The sequence below is a fragment of the Hemicordylus capensis genome, chromosome 2 (genome assembly GCF_027244095.1).
Source record: "Hemicordylus capensis ecotype Gifberg chromosome 2, rHemCap1.1.pri, whole genome shotgun sequence".
Lineage (NCBI taxonomy): Eukaryota > Metazoa > Chordata > Lepidosauria > Squamata > Cordylidae > Hemicordylus > Hemicordylus capensis.
The window spans coordinates 49272569-49291571 of record NC_069658.1 but is presented as its reverse complement, the minus strand read 5'-3'; the positions used below and the strand labels follow the sequence as shown (position 1 = coordinate 49291571).

Here is a 19003-nt window from a genome sequence, read left to right as displayed (position 1 = left end):
TAAATTGTGTAAATTGGTGCATTTGTTCTATTAACAATACCGTTTTAAAAATAAGGGATGCTGTTCAGGGATATAAAATTAGAGGCGTTTCACTTCCAGTCCTCTATGCTGGATTATTTATATTGGGGGGAAACAACACCAACAATATTTAGTAAAAATTCATTGTTTTGATCACCTCTCAAACAACCAGACACACAAAGAGGCCCCACACAGGCTTTCTAAGCTAAATGGAGGCCCTGAGCAAATGGTGTCTGCTGAGTTAGGAACCATTCCCTGGAAAATAAAGTGCCTCCTAATGGACCTGCTGACATCGCAATCAGCCACCCTATGGAAGAGCAAAATGAATGGGTTGCTCAGAAATCATTCAATCATTTGAGAGGAGGCGGCTTCCCCCTTTGTCAGCCTGTCTTTTGTAATGCTCACACTCCTACAAGCTACTTTGTGCCAAAGTATTAGCCACACTGGGGAGGGGGAGAGAGAGAGAGAGAGCTCAGAGCAGTTTCCTATATCAGATGGAATTTACCTTCATGTAATTGTTTGTTCTGGAAGTTCTTTGATCTCTACTTCCATGCAAACAGCAGTGCAGTCACACTTTGAACTACAAACAGCATACCAATTCAAATGGCCTTGCTGCAAACACCATAATGCTTAATCCTAACAATAAAGTGTTAATTGGTCCCTTGACTATTCAGATGACAGTCCCAATAGGCTCTTGTATTTGTTTACAGCTGCTGGATTTCCTCCTGACCACATTAGGGAAAGTGTTTGAGCCAACAGTTCTTTTATTACACCTTAATTTTTTTTCCCCAGATTATCTTCGAATTTAGGACAGAGAAAGAGAATATAGATGTAAAGAATCTAACTCAACAGGTGCATGTACAAGGAATGAAAAATCAGAGCTAAGCATTTGAAGCTATGCACTCAGGAAGAACAAGCAAGTAACTCACAAACCTCAAAGTTACTTTCAACATTATGCACTACTAAGCCACCCTGAGTGCTCGTTTGTCTGAAAAGGTACATTTTAAAATTAAATAAACACATACAATTAAAGCCATTTTTCACTAGAGCTTCAGATAAATAACCAATTTTTGACAGCAGCTTTCACACTCTTGGGATATCTTCATTCATACAAACTGCACCATCAGAACTGGTGATGGTGTTACACCCTCAGAGTTAAGGTAATCTTACAGAGTTACGCAAGGGCAATATGGACAGGGCTCTGCTCCCAAAAAATTACAGTTTTAATCAGTCAGTGGGAAAATAATAGAGGAAGGAAGATTCAAGGGCAGGGAGAAAAAAATGGTGATAAATGTTGTGACATGCACTCCAACATTAAGGTTAAGGTTGGGAATAAGGATTTAGAAGTGCACCAAAAGCCATTTGGAAAAGGTAGGTTTTGAGACTACAAAGGAAGAAATAAACATGCACATGTTCAGGGAGATAATTCCGTGCACAGAAGGGCAAGCAAGGAAGAACAGGATGAGTTGTTTAAGAGTGCAGGAGAATTTTGGTCAGTTGAGGGTGGTAGAATTGGAGGACTAAAGGTCATGGGCAGGGATATAATGAGAAAAAAGGATTGAAAGGGAGGGTGGAGGAAAGCCACTGATAGCTTTCAAATAAGGACAAAAATATGAAGCAAGTGAGAAGCAAGAGGAGATGGAGGCTGTGTGGTCCAAAGATCTTCCCACAATGTTGCTAGAGTTATTTGCTTGACAAGCTCCCAGATTGTCTGAAGATGCCCTATATTCTCCAGCATTTAAAAGTACTTTCCAACATCACAACCAAAGAGCAGTAGTCCCTTATTAGCAAGGATGTCCCTTATTTCAGCCCCAAACTGTCCCTTATGGGATGCCATTTTCCCCTTATTTTCAGCTAATGGAAAGAACCTATGGCTCAGATCAAAACAGTTATTTCCACTAATAGTGTTGCCATTTCCCCAAATTTTCTGGGTGGTACCCAGATTGTAAGCATGTCACCCAGACTGATTAGCCCACCTAGATTCACCTGGATTCAGCTTTCATTAAAAAAAAAAAAAAAAAAAAAAAAAAAAGCTAAGCTCTAGCCCTTGTAGAAGTGGAGTTATGGAGCAAAACGTGCGGTCACTATTCTGCTCAACCGCTGGACTTGGATTAAAACAGGTAAAGCACAGAAGGCTAACTAGGAGAGTTTCACAGTACAGTAAGGAATGTTGTCTTTGTTTTTGATCAACAGGGAATCTCTATCAGGCAGTTGAGAAGATAGCTTGATATTTAAGTAAATCAATGCCTGGCTACCAGACTGTGTATTTTAATGTTTAAGAACTTTGGATTTGCATTCTATGCATACCTACTCAGAAGTAAGCACTGCTGGTTTCAATCAGATCTTCTCTCAAGTAAGTGTGTACAGAATTGCAGCCTTAACTGAAAAGCTGTGCATTTTTTGTTCTATTGCTTCTGTTTATATGCCAAGGAAAATGGTTAAGCAAAGGTATCTTCCCCAACTATTGTTGATAGATATCCAGAGCAAATACAAGTCAACTGGAAAGTGCATCTGCTATTTTGCATAATATGCACATTATTTGCAAGCCAATTTACATAATATGCAAATTAGGGTGTCCGGATTTGGAGAGCCAGAATATGGCAACCCTATTCACTAATAACAAAATAATTAATGATCTCTAACTCCTTTCCCCTCTCCCTTCCTATCAGAGTACTCTGTGATTCTGGTTGGCTGCAGGATCAGGGTTGCCAACAGTCCCATATTGGGGACATTAACAAAAACATTAACAGCCATCAATGATTGGCTCCAAAGAGGTGCCAAAATGATTTGAGCACATCCCTAACACTAGCCAACATCCTAACAAAGTGTGGGTGTATCAGGTAGACATATCCATCCTGAGAAGAGCTTCTGCACCAGCACAGCACCCACATGCACAGCACGGAAGGTGACATTTGCTGATCTCTTCTGCCTCTGGAAGTGCTCTATGCAATCAATAATGTCCCTGAGGGATGCACAACCCTCAGGGACATATTTTTTGGAAGTGCAAGGCAAAGAAGATTAGATAGAGTCTCTACCCACCGCTTTGTGCCTGACATATTATATTTCCTGCACAGCTAGGAAAGCTCTTCATAGCACAGATGTTTTTTCATGGTCACCCACCACGGCATTAGTCAGGATGTCAGTCACTGTTTTCACTCATTTTACTCCTCATTCCAAAAGACAAAAATATTTTATAAGAAGGTTTTTGTTTTTGTTTTTTGGTATCCCCTCTTTTTTCATGTTTGGCCACTCACAAACATGGGGGGAGGCAGGAGTTTCCTCCACATTTTTCTCTTCCCCACCCCTGCCAGGAATTCACATAACTTAAGACCACTGAATTATCTTAAGAACCTGCAGCTTTGATCTTCTGTAAAAGTGCTTTCATGCCATCTCATGCACAATCAGTAGGGCCCAATAATTGCACAGATATTTATAATCTGTAAAGGAGCACATCCATGGCTTATACTTCTGGTTATTATTCATCTCATGCTCCAGTCTGAAAAGAAACCCTGTGAAAACTCTGAAATCTTAAAGTTCTTTGTTTACTCATGGAGAGGAGTAATTTGCTGAATACACACACAAAACTTCTCACACAACTCTCCCAAGTGGATTACACTACTTTTGGTTGCTCAGCTCACCTAGGAAGATTACCTACTGAGCTTGTATCTAGTCAGTAGGGGGCAAGGAAAGAAGATAAGCCTGAAAACAAAAAAAGAAGAGGTTGCCTTGTTTTGTTTCTATTGCTTACAGCACTGTGCTCAACTAGATAATTTAACATTTGATGGTGCTATCACATGCTCCAAGAACATTGGCTCCAGGGAGCTTTGCTGTTAATGGAGAATGAATGCTTGATTCTTGTGAGGCAGGATGTGGGATATACAAGATGTATTCTTGCATTTGGCCTGAATAGACGAACAGAAAATAATTCTTCCTTTCAAATAAATTGCAGTTTGTTCCATATGTCATATGCATATAGAAATATATTTAGGATTGGGGATTTTTATGTTAAAAAAAATTATTAACTCTTAGAGTCTTATTTGTTTAAATGAAGAAATATATAGTTTGGTTCCGGGCGGGGGGGATTAAGGAGAATGTAAAAACTAGTTTATACAATATGCTTTAAATAATTCCACACAGAGGCTATTAACATTTGGTAAAAGCCATTCATGTACAGCTGCTTGTAGTGTCATTTTTAGGTTTTGCAGTGCCAAAGAGAAATTCATCCCAATCAAGTGGTCAACATCTGCACATGAGCAGCTTCCTATGCACTAAAAGCTCACAGAAGGCCTTTTCAGGCATTCAGTTTGTGTAGGCCGAATGGACATGCAGAGGCAGGGCTGTCCTTAGAGAACCCTGGAGGGGTGAGGGGCCCGGGGCAAATCAGCCAGTGTGGGGCCCCTTTCCAGTTAATTCTAATGGGGGTTAAAAGAGCGGGGCCCAGGGCAGTCACCCTGCTTGCCATGCCCTAAGGACAGGCCCAGGCAGAAGTACTCTTACCCCTAGACTTCTGGGCCGAAGTCCAGGGCCTCCACAGCTCCTGGGGACCCCCAAATCTTCTTTAGTCTGTCCCAGGTGGTGTGGTCGCTTGGTAGAGCATGATGATGCTTAATTTGCAGGGGAGGGGGGCCTCCACAGGCCTTTAGGTCCAGGTTCCTAAATTACCTAGGTGCACCTCTGTGGACATGGGCTGGGAGAGTGAGTTCATGGTGGCAGGCTCTGCATCAAGCTACATGTGGTCCTTTGAAGACCTGAGCCTCCTGTAGCCTGCTACATGCAGACTCCAGCCAAGGAAACCCTGCCTACCTTATATGTGTCCTATACCTGGCAAGGAGTCTGTTCAGCAGAGGTCCACAGAGCAGGGACAGCAAGTCTCAGCATACCAGCTCCAGTCACAACAGCATTCAAGCATCAGGCATGACCTCCTGGCTGACAGAAGTTGTCTCCACAGGAAAGGTGTGGCTAGAGAAGAGATGGAACTTCCTTCCAGTAACAGATAAAACATCCAGAGGCAGTACTTAGTGCAGCAGAAGAGGTGAATGCTCAACAGGAGGCAAAAAGCCTCAACTAAGACCTGGGGTGCAGATTCCCCCCTAAGTATTTAAACAGTCTCCCCCCCCCCCTTTCATTTTACTGAACTCCTCCCCATCAGAGCTAATCACTCATATCCTCAAAACACCTATCTATCTATCTATCTATCTATCTATCTATCTATCTATCATTTTTGTATACCACCCACTACCAAAGTCTCTAGACGATTTACAGTAAAGGATGCTTTTCTCCCTCTCAAACATGTTTTTCCTCTTCCCCACACAAAAATACAAGGGGTTGCTGTTCCTCAAGCATTCTCTCTGTCTGCACCCCTGGTTTCTAGTTTTCCTCGCCCTGAAAAGACACAATAATTTAGGGAGGAAGGCTGAAGCAAGCCCCTGCCCTTCAAAAACTGAAGCTGTCCTTTCTGTGAGCCCCTTATTCCTACTTCCCCCTCTTGTAATAAAGCAGACAAAGCTCTGCGCCATTAGTAATAGGACTCTGCAGTATTTTGCTCCACAATACCATCAAGGGAAATCCCAGTTTCTGCCTGCTCTGCTTCATGGGATGCACCTTCAAACCCTGGTGTGCACACACACGCTTACATCTATACATACTGTATACAAATGTACCTGAATGGGTACCTCACCGTGCAATTGGGATCTTTGCTTTTCCTGGTTTGTCAATAGTGTGGAGAGGTCATAATGCATGCTCGATCTCTTCCAACTTTAAAAATAAGAACATAAGAACAGCCCTGTTGGACTGGGCCCAAGGCCCATCTAGTCCAGCATCCTGTTTCGCACAGTGGCCCACCAGATGCCACTGGAAGCCACAGGCAGGAGTTGACGGCATGCCCTCCCTCCTGCTGTTACTTCCCTGCAACTGGTACTCAGAGGCATCCTGCCTTTGAGGCTGGAGGTGGCCTTTAGCTCTCCAGCTAGTAGTCTATGATAGACCTCTCTTCCATGAAGTTATCCAAACTCCTCTTAAAGCCATCCAGGTTGTTGGCTGTCACCACACCTTGTGGCAGAGAATTCCACAAGTTGGTTATGCGTTGTATGAAAAAATATTTCCGTTTGCTGGTCCTAAATTTCCCGGCAATCAAATTCATGGGATGACCCCTGGTTCTAGTGTTATGTGAGAGGGAGTGTTCACATAGTGTTATGTGAACATGTGGAGGTCAAGGACAGGGTGCAATCCCATTTCCCCCCAAGTGTAGGCATCCTACCCAAGTCGAACATCTGAAAAGTCTTCATACTTCATACCAGAGCCCCTGGTGGCGCAGTGATAAAACTGCCGCCCTGTAACCAGAAGGTTACAAGTTCAATCCTGACCAGGGGCTCAAGGTTGACTCAGCCTTCCATCCTTCCGAGGTCGGTAAAATGAGTACCCAGAATGATGGGGGGCAATATGCTAAATCATTGTAAACTGCTTAGAGAGCTCCGGCTATAGAGCGGTATATAAATGTAAGTGCTATTGCTATTGCTATATGGCAACAGCTTACCATGTGATAACAGCAACTGTAAGTAACCTCTATGTGATTCCACACGTAAACAAACCGGGCTTATTTTAAAGAGAACCTTGTTTTCAGAACACAAAAAGAACCCTGCTAAATCAGATCAAAGGTCCATTTAGTCTGGCATTTGGTTTCCCACAGGGTCATATTGACTGAGAGAGCTCTGTGAACCTGTTTGCCTTAAATAAAAAGATAAAGGGGCCATTCACACGATCTACCGGGTGGGCAGGGAGAAGACTTCCCAAGCCTTGCCTTCCGTCAGGTGAACATTGTTGTCCTGCTGGGAGTGCACTCCACACTCCCACTCTGTCAGCCCTGCTCCATGCAGCATGGAGCAGGGAAGATCATTCAGACCTGGCCCCTGGAACTCCCACAATGCACCACTCAAGCACTGTGGGAGTAAAAGCAAAAGCAGCAAGAGCAGACCCATACTTAACTCTACTAGACTACTGGAACAATCAAGGCTTAAATTCAAGTCCTGCACAATGACTAATGAGCAGAAGAACTAAAACAATTCTACTGACAAGGGATAGTCTATGAGAGCCAGGATCCACGGGGGCATCCCTCGGTGAACTGAGGAGACAGCAGTAACAGAGCCAGGATCTGCACTACAACCAAGCAGCCAAGAATCTTCCAGAACTAGCACCAAGGGATAACATGAGAGTACAACTTCAAACAAAACAGGACAAAACATGGTGCAAGGCAACAGTACATAGGAACATAGGAAACTGCCATTTACTGAGTCAGACCATTGGTCTAGCTAGCTCAGTATTGTCTTCACAGACTGGCAGCGGCTTCTCCAAGGTTGCAGGCAGGAATCTCTCTCAGCCCTATCTTGGAGTAGCCAGGGAGGGAACTTGAAACCTTCTGCTCTTCCCAGAGCGGCTTCATCCCCTGAGGGGAAGATCTTGCAGTGCTCACACATCAAGTCTCCCATTCATATGCAACCAGGGCAGACCCTGCTTAGCTATGGGGACAAGTCATGCTTGCTACCAATGATTCTATAAGATGCAGATGGACAATGGACAGATTTTCAAATGTAACAGACAACACATCCAGAAAACAGCAGAAGACTCTCGTGTGCCCATGGACTCAGATATGAAGCATACAACCAACTGAGGGTTTAGCACAAGGCAATGAAGACAGACTCCGCGTCACATGCTGACAAAGTGCGTGACATGCCTGAGAATAGTACAGAGGAGAGGAATGCAGAAGGGGAGACTGTACCAATGACACATACTGAGACTGGAGTGGAACAATATGGAGGAGGCCCCCTGGAAGATGTCAAGATGGAACCAAAATGCACTCAAAGTGGGCGAGTGATTAATAGGGCTGCCCATCCCAATGACTATGTGTAAAACTTTTGTTTGTTTCTTTTTGTTTTCCTGTCTGCTATTTGAAGCAAGCAAAAAAAAACAACAACAACAACAACAAAAAACAGCTTGAAACACTGGGAAGTCCATAAGCAAGACATATAGACAAACAGCCCTCTCCCACTGTTGCTTCCCAGCAACTGATGTTCAGAGGCATCTAGCATCCATAGCCTATTGATAGATATAGCTGAAGATAGTATTGTATAGACTTGTCTTCCACTTTTTGTAATGGTGAATGTGAAATAAGGGTCTTCTTCTTTCTTCGCCTTTCCAGATACTCAAATTATCTCGCTATGGATTATAAGAGCCTTGTGAGAGAGACTCTAAATCGATCTGCTCCAGAATTCTGTTTCCAGTAGAGGTGTTGGTGTCTATGAAACTAAAACTGGCATCTGTGTCTATGAAAACAAGAGCTCTTCCCAATAGTTTATCCCCAGCATTTGAAATGCAAATGTATGGTGCCTCTGAACATGGAGGTTCCATTTAGTTCTCACAGATAATAACTGTTGATAGACCTATTCTCTATGAAATTATTCAATGCATTTTTTTAGCCTTTTTAATGTAATGACCCTCACCGTACCTTATGGGTAATGAATGTCATACATTTATTATGCACTGTATGTAGAAGTATTTCTCTTGTCCTAAAGCTATTGTAAATCAATTTAACTGTGTAATCTTAAGTTACAATGTTTTGAGAGATATGAAGGGGGGGATATCTCGATCTACTTTACCCATAGTATACACAATTTTGTATTAATATCTTGGTGCTGAGTGCTAGCCACATGGTGCAATATCCTTCATCCTCACATACCAAGACTGGATAGTTCCACATCTGTTACTAGGGGCTAGCCTTGCTTATGTGGGAAAGGAAAGGAAAGGAAAGGAAAGGAAAGGAAAGGAAAGGAAAGGAAAGGTTGTGCCATTGAGTCAGTGTCGACTCCCGGCGACCACAGAGCCATGAGGTTTTCTTGATAGCCCAGGGATTATTAGTGGGTGCCTGTGACATTTGCACAACAACTGTTCCCAACAGGCTACCATACACAATTGTGATACTTCCTGGAGTAAGAATTGCTATTAATAGTAACTACAGTTAGTAGTCCAGTTGCTGGGAAATACTAGATCTGTTTATGCAATCAAATCATAAATCACTGGTTGGGGCGGTGGAGTGGGGAGGGCAGGACTACATCCCCCTAATCCTATTCCTGACTTCCACATGTTCAGCACTGAGATGTATACAGACGTATGCATGTAGGTTCCCTCCATTTGACTGCTGATCTTGCATTTTGTTGTGTGTATGACACCCACATGCATGCATTTGTACACATGGAGCCTCTTTTCTAAGCATCAAGGCTGGAGCAGGGACAGTCCTGCTCTTCCGAAATAATATGTTTATATCCATGGATATGGGCACATGGTCAGGTCTATTGACAAGTTTTCCATTCTGGCCCAATTTCCTCCTTTTCCTATTATCACACATGCCAAAATAACAAGTCCGTCCGGTATTTTCCAGGGATCATTCAAATAAATTGCTAACTCTGGCCTGTTATGTATTCTGTAAGATAAATGCCTAATTTTGTAAGATAAATATTATCTAGCCTTCATTTAATTACAACAGCTGTTGGTCATGAGGTGATAGAGTGAAAGGCTGATTAGATTTTCCCACATGTTGATAAGGTTTACGGTTCATGCAGTTCTCATGCAGAGCAGCTAAAAGTCACAATGAATGCTGTTAGTTCTCACAGACTTGTTTTGAATCAGTGCCTCCTTTCTCTGACTCTGCACACTGTTATGTACTCTGATTTCTTCACTTTTGATAGCTTGCCAGCAGATAAGTAAACAGTGTGATAGATATAAAGTTATTCCTTTTAAGCATTTTTGCTGTACTCTCTGACACCATAAAGTTGTTGGGGCAATTTTTGAAAAATAATATCTCAGTGCTGCTCTCTCTCTTCTCATATTTAATTTACATTCAACTCCTCTTTTTTGCCAAAATGATAGGTTTTTATAACTGCAATCTGATACTACCAATAGCATGAAATCATATATGAGGATTCGAGGATTCTAAGTTTGCACACTTAGCAAAGCTGTTACAAAAAATAAATTAAAAGATATGACATGACCAATGATGTCATCATCTGTACCTTCCTTGATTCCTTATTACTAACTTCACTTTTTACCCTAGATCAAGCCTGTGTAATATGAGGCGCATGGGCCAATTGCAAACCCTTCCCTGTTTGTAGCCCTCTGGGAGTATTCTTCAAATATCTCTGGTTTACAATCTTATCCCACATCTTTGTGGGAATGCCTAAGATCAGCCCTAGCCCACCAAAAGTAGAAGTGGGGATGGGAGGCTGCCTGTATTCCTTCACTGCATTGTTCCTCCTTTCACTGGATTCAGGCCAGATCTACTCCAGGAAGTGGTAAAGAGTTCTAAAATGAGAGACCTTTAAATGAAGAGGTAAGAGTTATAAAGTGGGAGAGCGGACCATACCACTTCAGACAGCAGGTGGAGGGAATCACATCTGTAATACTTCCCCATATTAAATAAAACTTGGAGCAGGCTGGGCTACAAATTGCACAGACTTCTGTGGGCATAGGCCTGAAAGCAAAAAATGTATAATATATAGTACACTAACTTAACCCACGCAGAGCATCTGCACGCTCAAACTTGATTGTTCCCCTCACCCCCTGCCACAGCCCCCTCAACTCAGAGATCTCTCCACCCTCACCGGAGCGGCGCTCCTGCTCTTCCTTCTCCATCCTGTTGCTTCCACACACCCCACCCCTCTTGGTCGCTGCGGCATTGCTGGCACCGATTGGCCAAGCTGCAGCCCCCTATCCCCAGAGACCACCTCACCCGAGCCCCACTCCTGCTCCTCCCTGCAGGAGCAGCAGCATAGGCTAACCAGGCTCTTCCTCACTGCCGCTGCTGCTTTCTTTCTTGTCTTCCCTTTTTTTTCTTTCTTTCTTTCTCTCTCTCTCTTCCTGCCTGAGTTAACAGATCTTATTGATCTTGTTTCCTCATCTAATTCACACAGTGGCAGCCTCTTTCTCCTGAAGGGGCTCTTTCCTCCCCCATGACCCCTCTCTTCGCAGAGCCCTGCCCACTATCATAGCAGGGAGAGTTGCTCTGGCCGCACTGCGAACGCAGCGCTGGCAGATTTCGCTCCTGAACTGTTTGAGTTCTGTTTGAGAGCGAAGCCCCGCCCCCTGTGTCTGATGAATGATGCGCCCTGCATCATACATCAGACATGCGGCGGGGCTGGAGGGGCGGAGCTGGAGGGGCAGAAAACAGGCTGCCACTTGGCTCCCTCCACATCTGCCCCAAAGTCCTGCAATAAGAGCACCACTGTGGATAAATCATTCACTAATTAGCCATCTCTGAAATGTACTAGTTGGATATATTTTTTAAAAAATCCTTGTATCCATGAGAAGTGATCTATTCAAGATTTTAGCAACAAGTCTAGAAGCAGAAGTGCTCGTGCCTGAATCATTTCCTTTTTTAAAAAAACTTTTAAAATTAACTTATTATCTCAACTGTAGCTTGTAATTGTGGCAGGAATAGCCCAAGGCACATTGCTCTGCTTAAACATTTCCCCTTTCTCATTGAGGCCTTGCCCAATTCAACTAAATTGGTTTAACCCTCCCTTTTTACATAGTAATTAAATAGCTAGAACAGTATCAGTGTAAAGCAGAGCTTAGCATTGCATGTTGCCGGCTACCAGAAATGGAGTCTTTTGCCTCTTAAAGTTGTTGATGTATTTCTGTGACGGAATTAAAATAGCCCTATTAAAATAGGAGATGAATTGGTGGTAATAGAGCTACCAAAAAAAACCCAGTCTTGAACTAATCAGAATGAGAGAGTGATATCACAAGTAATTATCAAGGCAGGAATTCAACAGTAGAGAAGATGCTTTTATTTGGGGCATCTACTGGAAAAACCCAGAGAAATCCTTATTGGGCCAACTCAAATTTAAAACAGAAGTGGGCTTCATAGTTGCAAGGAATTCTTTGAGCATAGGCTCTGGAAGCAAAAATGTAAAATGGTATTATACATATACTCCAACATTATAGGTACATGCCTGTGAATATGCAGGGGGCATGGACAAGCACCCTGGGAGGTGTGGCATACAATTCTGACTACAAGAATGCTATAAATGGAAAGCAGGTAATAGAATTCATGTAGACACATAATTCCAGATTATCAAAGCAGATGAGTCCAGCCCATACCCTCCCACATTTTGCAAAGTAGGGATGAACTTGTAGCAACCATTTCTCATGCCAAGGATTGGTGCCCAAACTCTCCATCCACTATTACACATTGCTGAAGACTGGATCCCATCCACTATATGCTATACACTGCATAATACCTTAGTGTTATGCACCCAGGGACAAGCCTGGTATAATGACCAGGCTCAAACTATCATACTTTGGACGCATTATGCAAAGACCCAGCTCCCTTGAGAAGTCCATAATGCTGGGAAAAGTTGAAGGAAAGGAAAGAGGATGACCAAGGTGGATGGACTCGATTACGAAAGCAATGAATGCACCACTGGGAGACCTTAAAGGCCAAGCTGAAGACAGATCATCCTGGAGAGAATCTATCTATGTGGTCGCTAAGAGTCGACACCAACTCGACAGCACTTAATCGATCAATGCACCCTTTTACATGCTGGTGCGCTAGTGGCAAGATGTGGCTACCTATGCACTTGGAGACTTAATTTCTGAAGACTCTGGGGAGGGACCTGAATCCAGTGATGTAGTTGCAAATTCAGAAATGCAGGCGTTCTCCATGACAGTCCCCATTACCTGTTGACTAACAAGAACAATATTGACACAAGGTTTTTATGAAGATGAATGGCATAATTTAGACACAATAGGCAGGATACAGACTAAGTTAGTCATGACAAAGTCATATTGAAATTAAGTTAGTTTTGATTAAATTGTTTCATTCATTTCAATGGTGCTTAGTTTTGACTAACTTAGTCTGGATCCTGTCAAATGAAATTTAAAAGTGTACACCCCTCTAAATTTATGAAATAGAGAACATAAGGCATTTAAAATAATAATGGCAGCAATATGAAAGGGAATTCATTTAAAAAGCGTGATGACTGTAACATACTTCATGCAACTGAAGTGTCAGATACTTTATACCTCTGTAAGGCACTGCATATAGCGATGACATGGGGAGGAAGGGGAGGAGAACCATTAAAATCTTGGGCTTGTTTCTGGTTCAGGTTCATCTATATTCGTTCTGGTTCAGACACTATCTTTAAAAGTACAGTACAGTAACTGATTTGGATACTTTGAAGTCTGGTTTGGAAACAGGATTAAATAGATTTTATGTATAATGTTATCAGTCCTTTGCTTGCAGTGTAACTCTATACAATAAATGTAATGATAACCATTTAACTTGGAGGGAAGCCCCATAATTTTAAACAGTTTATTTCTGAAAATTGCTAAAAAAAACCTACAAACAAAATACATACAACACAATGGCGGTGGGGGGACGACAGGAAACACATTAATCATAGGATTTTAAGGTGAGATCCTGATTACTAAACCACATTTTTTTGAACCAGTTACCATTTTTTACCAATATTTACGACGACAACGAATATTTATATACCTCTTTCAGCAAAAGTTCCCATTCCTTTGTTTACATATATATAAATAAACAAACAAACAAACAAACAAACAAATAAAATGGCTCCCTGTCCCCAAAGGGCTCACAATCTTAAAAAAGAAACATAAGATAGACACCATCAATAGCCACTATGCTGTGCTGGGGTTGGATAGGGCCAGTTGTTCTCCACCCGACAAAATAAAGAGAATCACCACTTTAAAAGGTGCCTCTTTGCTTAGTTAGCAGGGGTTAGAAGTTTAGGGGTTTGGTTCTCTTTCAGGGTCAGAGTAACAAAGAGATTTTAGATTCAGGTTCAGTTGTTCACTTAAAACAATATGAACCAGTTTTGGGGTTCAGGTTTGATTCAACTCTCTGACGATAATCATATATAGCTACATTTTAGCTGGTTTCTTATGTGCCACGATGTGAAAGGAAGAACATGGAAGTACATATTTATTTTCTGTTAGGTTTTACTCTTCCTGTTCTGTTGCTGTCTTTTGCATCTGAGCATGTGCCTCTCAAAAAAAATGGAGCAGGGGGTCTAATAACAGTCCCCAGATGTGGTCACTGCACTGCTGATCACTGTTCTGAAAGAATTCAGATTTTCTACATTAATGAATGGGATGATTTAGGCATGGGGAAAGTACTGGGGCACAATGGATGGATAATAGCATCCTGTGAGCTTCCCTCCAAAAGTGAGAATGAACAATGTATGACAATCCTGGACTAAACAGGATTCTGGAAGACCGTGCCCAGACAGAGTTGCAAACTGTTGTAATAGCAAAAGCAGCATTTATGGAGGTTTGACTACTAAATATTTTTTTTAAAGATAATCTTATAGATTCATACTGCATCATCTCTCAGAAATAACACATTTGGGCAGTAACAAGAGAAACAGAGTTTCAAGCTTTGAGAAAATGGCTGATATTTACCAAATGAAACTAACCTTCCAGGAAGGCTGGCATTTTAATCACATTTCATGGATGTTGAGTGACAGTCTTGAGAGGGTGTGAATCTTCCCAGGAAAAGCAACTAGCAGGTGGGGGAATCAAGTGTTACAGAAAAGACCACACACAATGGACCATCCTCTAAGTGGGACAGCAGAGCCTAGGCGAGATCAAATGAAAGGACAACACCAGCCCTTTAAGTCCCAAACCCTCTCAATAAAAGTAGAGCATGTAAATGCCCAGGATTAAAACAAGCAATTTATTGAATTAAAAACAGTAGGATCATTCACACAACCTCAGCCATGCAGCTCAAGAGAGCTGGGGCGAAGGCAGGAGCTTGTTTGCCTTTCCCCCCAGATGAGCAGTGGCTATCTCAGGCTCTGCCATTTCACGCGTCCACACGAGCAGCGCTGCAGTGGAGTCTTGAGCTGGGATTGGGAGGAGGAAGTCCTCCTGCATCCCAGTGTGCCCCGCACAAGCAACGGAAGAGCTGCTCTCAGTAGAGCAGCTGCTCCATTCTGCGTGGAGTGGAGACGGCTAGCTGCCCCGCCGGCTAGCTGCCCAAAATGGCAGCGGGCTGTGGGGGAGCCTAGCTACCCGGAAGCGATCACACACATAACTGCCTGCCAAGGCTTGCTTGCCTGCATTTTTTTTTAAATTTATTTATTTACTGATTTGTTTATTTATTTATCATAGTTGTATAACACCCCAAACACGTGTCTCTGTTTTACTTATTTATTTATTAGTTTTATTTATTAATTAATTTTACTTATTTATTAGTTTTATTTGTTTGTTTGTTTGTTTATCATACTTGTATACCTCCCCAAACGCATGTCTATGTTTTATTTTTTTATTTATTAGTTTATTAGTTTTATCTATTTGTTTGTTTGTTTGTTTGTTTGTCATACTTGCATACCTCCCCAAACTCACGTCTCTGTTTTATTTATCTGTCTGTTTGTTTATTTATTTTAATACATTTATATACCACCCAAAACGCAAGTCTCTAGGCGGTTTACAACAAAACAATAAAAACAAAAGATGAAAAAGATTAAAACATTACATGCAGTTAATGAATCGATGGTCCATTCTACCTTGGCATAACGCCAGTCAGAAAAGGCAAGCTACCCAGGACTGCAGCAGCCAGGAGCAGAGGGCCCCTGGTGTTCCAGATGACATAAGCGACCTGGGGTAACCTGTGTGGGGTGTCGTGAGGATAGCCTCAGTGTTCAACAGAACAAGCAAACGTTTAAGATAAGCATGACAAGCAAACAAGTATGTAAACCAGGACAGGGAAACAGTTGGATATTTGTTGGTTTGAAATTGAAGACTGTCTGAAAAGGCCAGAAATCACTACATGACCACTTATAAGTTCAAATGTGGATGAAAGAGCAAGAATTTTAAAGACAGATAGAGCCTCCTTTTAGGGCAAAACTAGATGGTATGCCTTTTCTGAATATCAGATGATTTCATGCAGTGTTACTCAAATGAGATAACATCCAATAAAGTTAAATGATTTTATTATTGTCTAAAATGCAAATTATAATCATAGATGCTGTTTCCTCCGAGTTTGTTGGTGAATTCATTTAGATTAATAATGATTGGACATTAAGCCCATTCGGTTAAAAGACCATTGTTTTCAGGGGACTGAGTTTAAGGACTGAATGAAAGGTCCCTTTATAGGAGACCATTTCTGTCTTCCTCTGTGAAGAGAGAGCCAAAGCAGGAAACCTGGACAAACCAGCCACCAACATTTCATGGGCTACAAACTGAGCAAGACCTGTCTAGCCAATCCCTGATTGTGGATTACAAAATTGAGTTTTGCTGATTACAAAATTGAGTTTTGTTTAAAGTAAACTAACAGGGAGATTGTCCCAATTATAACATGATTTTCCTACTTGTACCCATTCTTTACCTGTAATGCTCCTTTGGCAACACAATGCTTATGATATGGTTGGAACCTTTAACTGTCAGTAGTAACAAGTTGCAATATTATTTTATTTATTTATTTTTATTTATTTTACATTTTATAGCCTGCTCTTCCTCCAAGGAGCCCACAGCGGTGTACTACATGCTTAGGTTTCTCCTCACAACTACCCTGTGAAGTAGGTTAGGCTGAGAGAGAGTGACTGGCCCAGAGTCACCCAGCTAGTTTCATGGCTGAATGGGGATTTGAACTCGGGTCTCCCCGGTCCAAGTCCAGCACTCTAGCCACTATCAGGTTCATAAATATATTTTTTGACTCTCCGGTTCAGTTCTAGTTGAGACACTAAAGGTCTTCCCATATAGTGATAAAATGCAGGATGGTCAAACCTTTTGCACAAGTTCAAAGCACAAGCTCACAGGCTTCTGTGCTGCTTCCTAGCACAATCTTACCCTCTGTATATATGCCAAGTAAGAACCTTGTGTGATTTTTGCAGGGCTACCTTCTGGCAAGCTCTTGCTTTCTAAGAAGAACCTGCCCTTGTTCATTTCCACTTTTCTGGCAACTGGGGGACAGGGTGGATTCTTCCCAGAATGCAGAAGGTAGTTGGCAGGTGGTGCTGCAAAAATCATGCAGGGCCCCTGTTTGGTGTGAATACAGAAGGTAAGATTGCAGGGGCGTAGCAAGGTTGGAGTGGGCCCAGAGACAAGATTTTGAAATGGGTCCCCCCCCCAAAGTCCAGGGCCTCCGCGCACCCCAGGCCCCCAAGGATTTAAGTCTGATATTCCAAAATAAGTATGCTGCCTGCAAATACATTTCACTGAACACACACACACACATCACAATATATAGTGATATACATTGAGTACTATACATTTGTATTACTTTTAATGCCTAGAACACACTAGAAAGATGAATTATTAAAATGGGCCCCTCGCTGCAGATTAGCAAAGGAGACTTTCAACCATGCAGGGTGAACCTATGTTTGTTTTCCCAGAATTCTGAACAAATTCAGTCAAGTTTGATTGCAGGAGGTTTTTCACAGGAGGCCTTTAAAGCCCTTTAAGACACATCTCCTCTGGAATGGAGGTGCTGCATTCACATGTTGGCCAGATTTACCCTGAAGTCCCTGCAAGTTATTGGGGAGCAGTTCACACACAAGAAAAATAAAATAAAAGCACCACACATGCTTCCCAGTTCTCACTCAGGCCTTCTGGGTTGCAAAACAACTTGAACATAAGTGCATTTATAAATGAATGAATGAATAAATAAAGTTAATAAAATACTGTTCCAGAAGTTTTTGCAATTTTCTGCCATGAAACAAGCCACTTATAGGACTTTTTAGATAGTTTTTTTTAAGTCAGCAAATTTTCCAAGCTGTTTCAAAATAAATATTCAGAGACTTCTCAGTCCCTCCCCCCCATATCCAAGCCCTATGGCAAGCAGATCCCTATATATGGGGGGGGGGGGCCGGGAAAGGTAACCACAAAAAGGAGTTCACACTCTACCTGGCAAATGCTGGTCTGGGTTAAGCAGGGCAGCAAGGGGTCTTCTGCTGCAGAGAACACTCTGGCTGCCTCCTCCTTCCTGGCTTGCTTGGGCCCTACTCGAGTTCAGGCTTCACTGCGGCCTACACGGAGGCCTCCGTGGAAGCCCCGCCCACCCGTCGATCAGCTGAGAGGCGGGAGAAAAGGAGCTCTTTGCAGCTTGTCTGCTGCTTCGATTGCGGCCAGCAGAACAAGCAGGAGAGACAGCGAAGAGGGCAAGTGGCTGAGAGGCTATGGGGCTGGGCAGGGGGCAATGGGGAGTCACATGAGGTGCCCCTGGGGTGCCCCTCCAGGCAGTGGGGCCCCCAGACAACTGTCTCCCCTTGCCCTATCATTGTTAAGCGCCTGTAAGATTGTGCAGGATGTCACATGGAAGCTCTGCAGTAGGATGTGTAGGAGGAATACGATTTCACTTGGAACGTATGCAAAAGCTTTGAATATTCTGCCCTTTATCACTGTTCCGAAAAACCCTAACTTATACAAGTGGTGCAGTAACCAGCTGAAATACTTTGAACCATTTTTGAATCTATTTAGATACATTTCATAAAGAATGATAGGGAACTCTGTTGCTTGTAGATATGGAATGATATGGAACGCTGTTGCTTCTAACAAATGAATACAGTCATATCTATTTCACTAGGGAGGGGTGGAACTATTTATTTATCATATTTTAACTTTATTTTTCCATTTCTTAAGGTTTTTTCAAACAATATGTGAGAGCAAGATTTTTTTATTCAGATTCAGTACTGGTTCACTGAAAACCATCTCTGAACCAGATTTTGGGCTAGGTTCAGTTCTACTCCATGGTAAATGACAGCCATGAAAGGTCATCAAGGCCATGGCGTGCGGGAGGGAGAGTTCAGGGCAGTTGCATAAGAAGCAGAAGGCTTGATTCCACCCACAAACACCCCATGTTAGCTTTACTTACCCCAATTCTTATAAAATAAGGTGGCACCATTTCACCAAAAGCTTTGCAAAAAAAAAAAGGCATTTGGAAAGACTAAAATTCTATGTTCCATTTGTTTAT

General features: G+C 42.4%; 1 long non-coding RNA gene across 1 annotated transcript in view; it reads right to left on the bottom strand.

The window, feature by feature from the left end:
* LOC128345838 (uncharacterized) overlaps window positions 1-18058 on the bottom strand; it is a 99478-nt gene extending 81420 nt beyond the window's left edge. The window contains exon 1 of the long non-coding RNA XR_008316665.1: window positions 17938-18058. This is a non-coding gene — a long non-coding RNA (uncharacterized LOC128345838). The remainder of the gene's footprint in view (window positions 1-17937) is intronic.
* Between the last annotated feature and the right edge of the window lie 945 nt (window positions 18059-19003).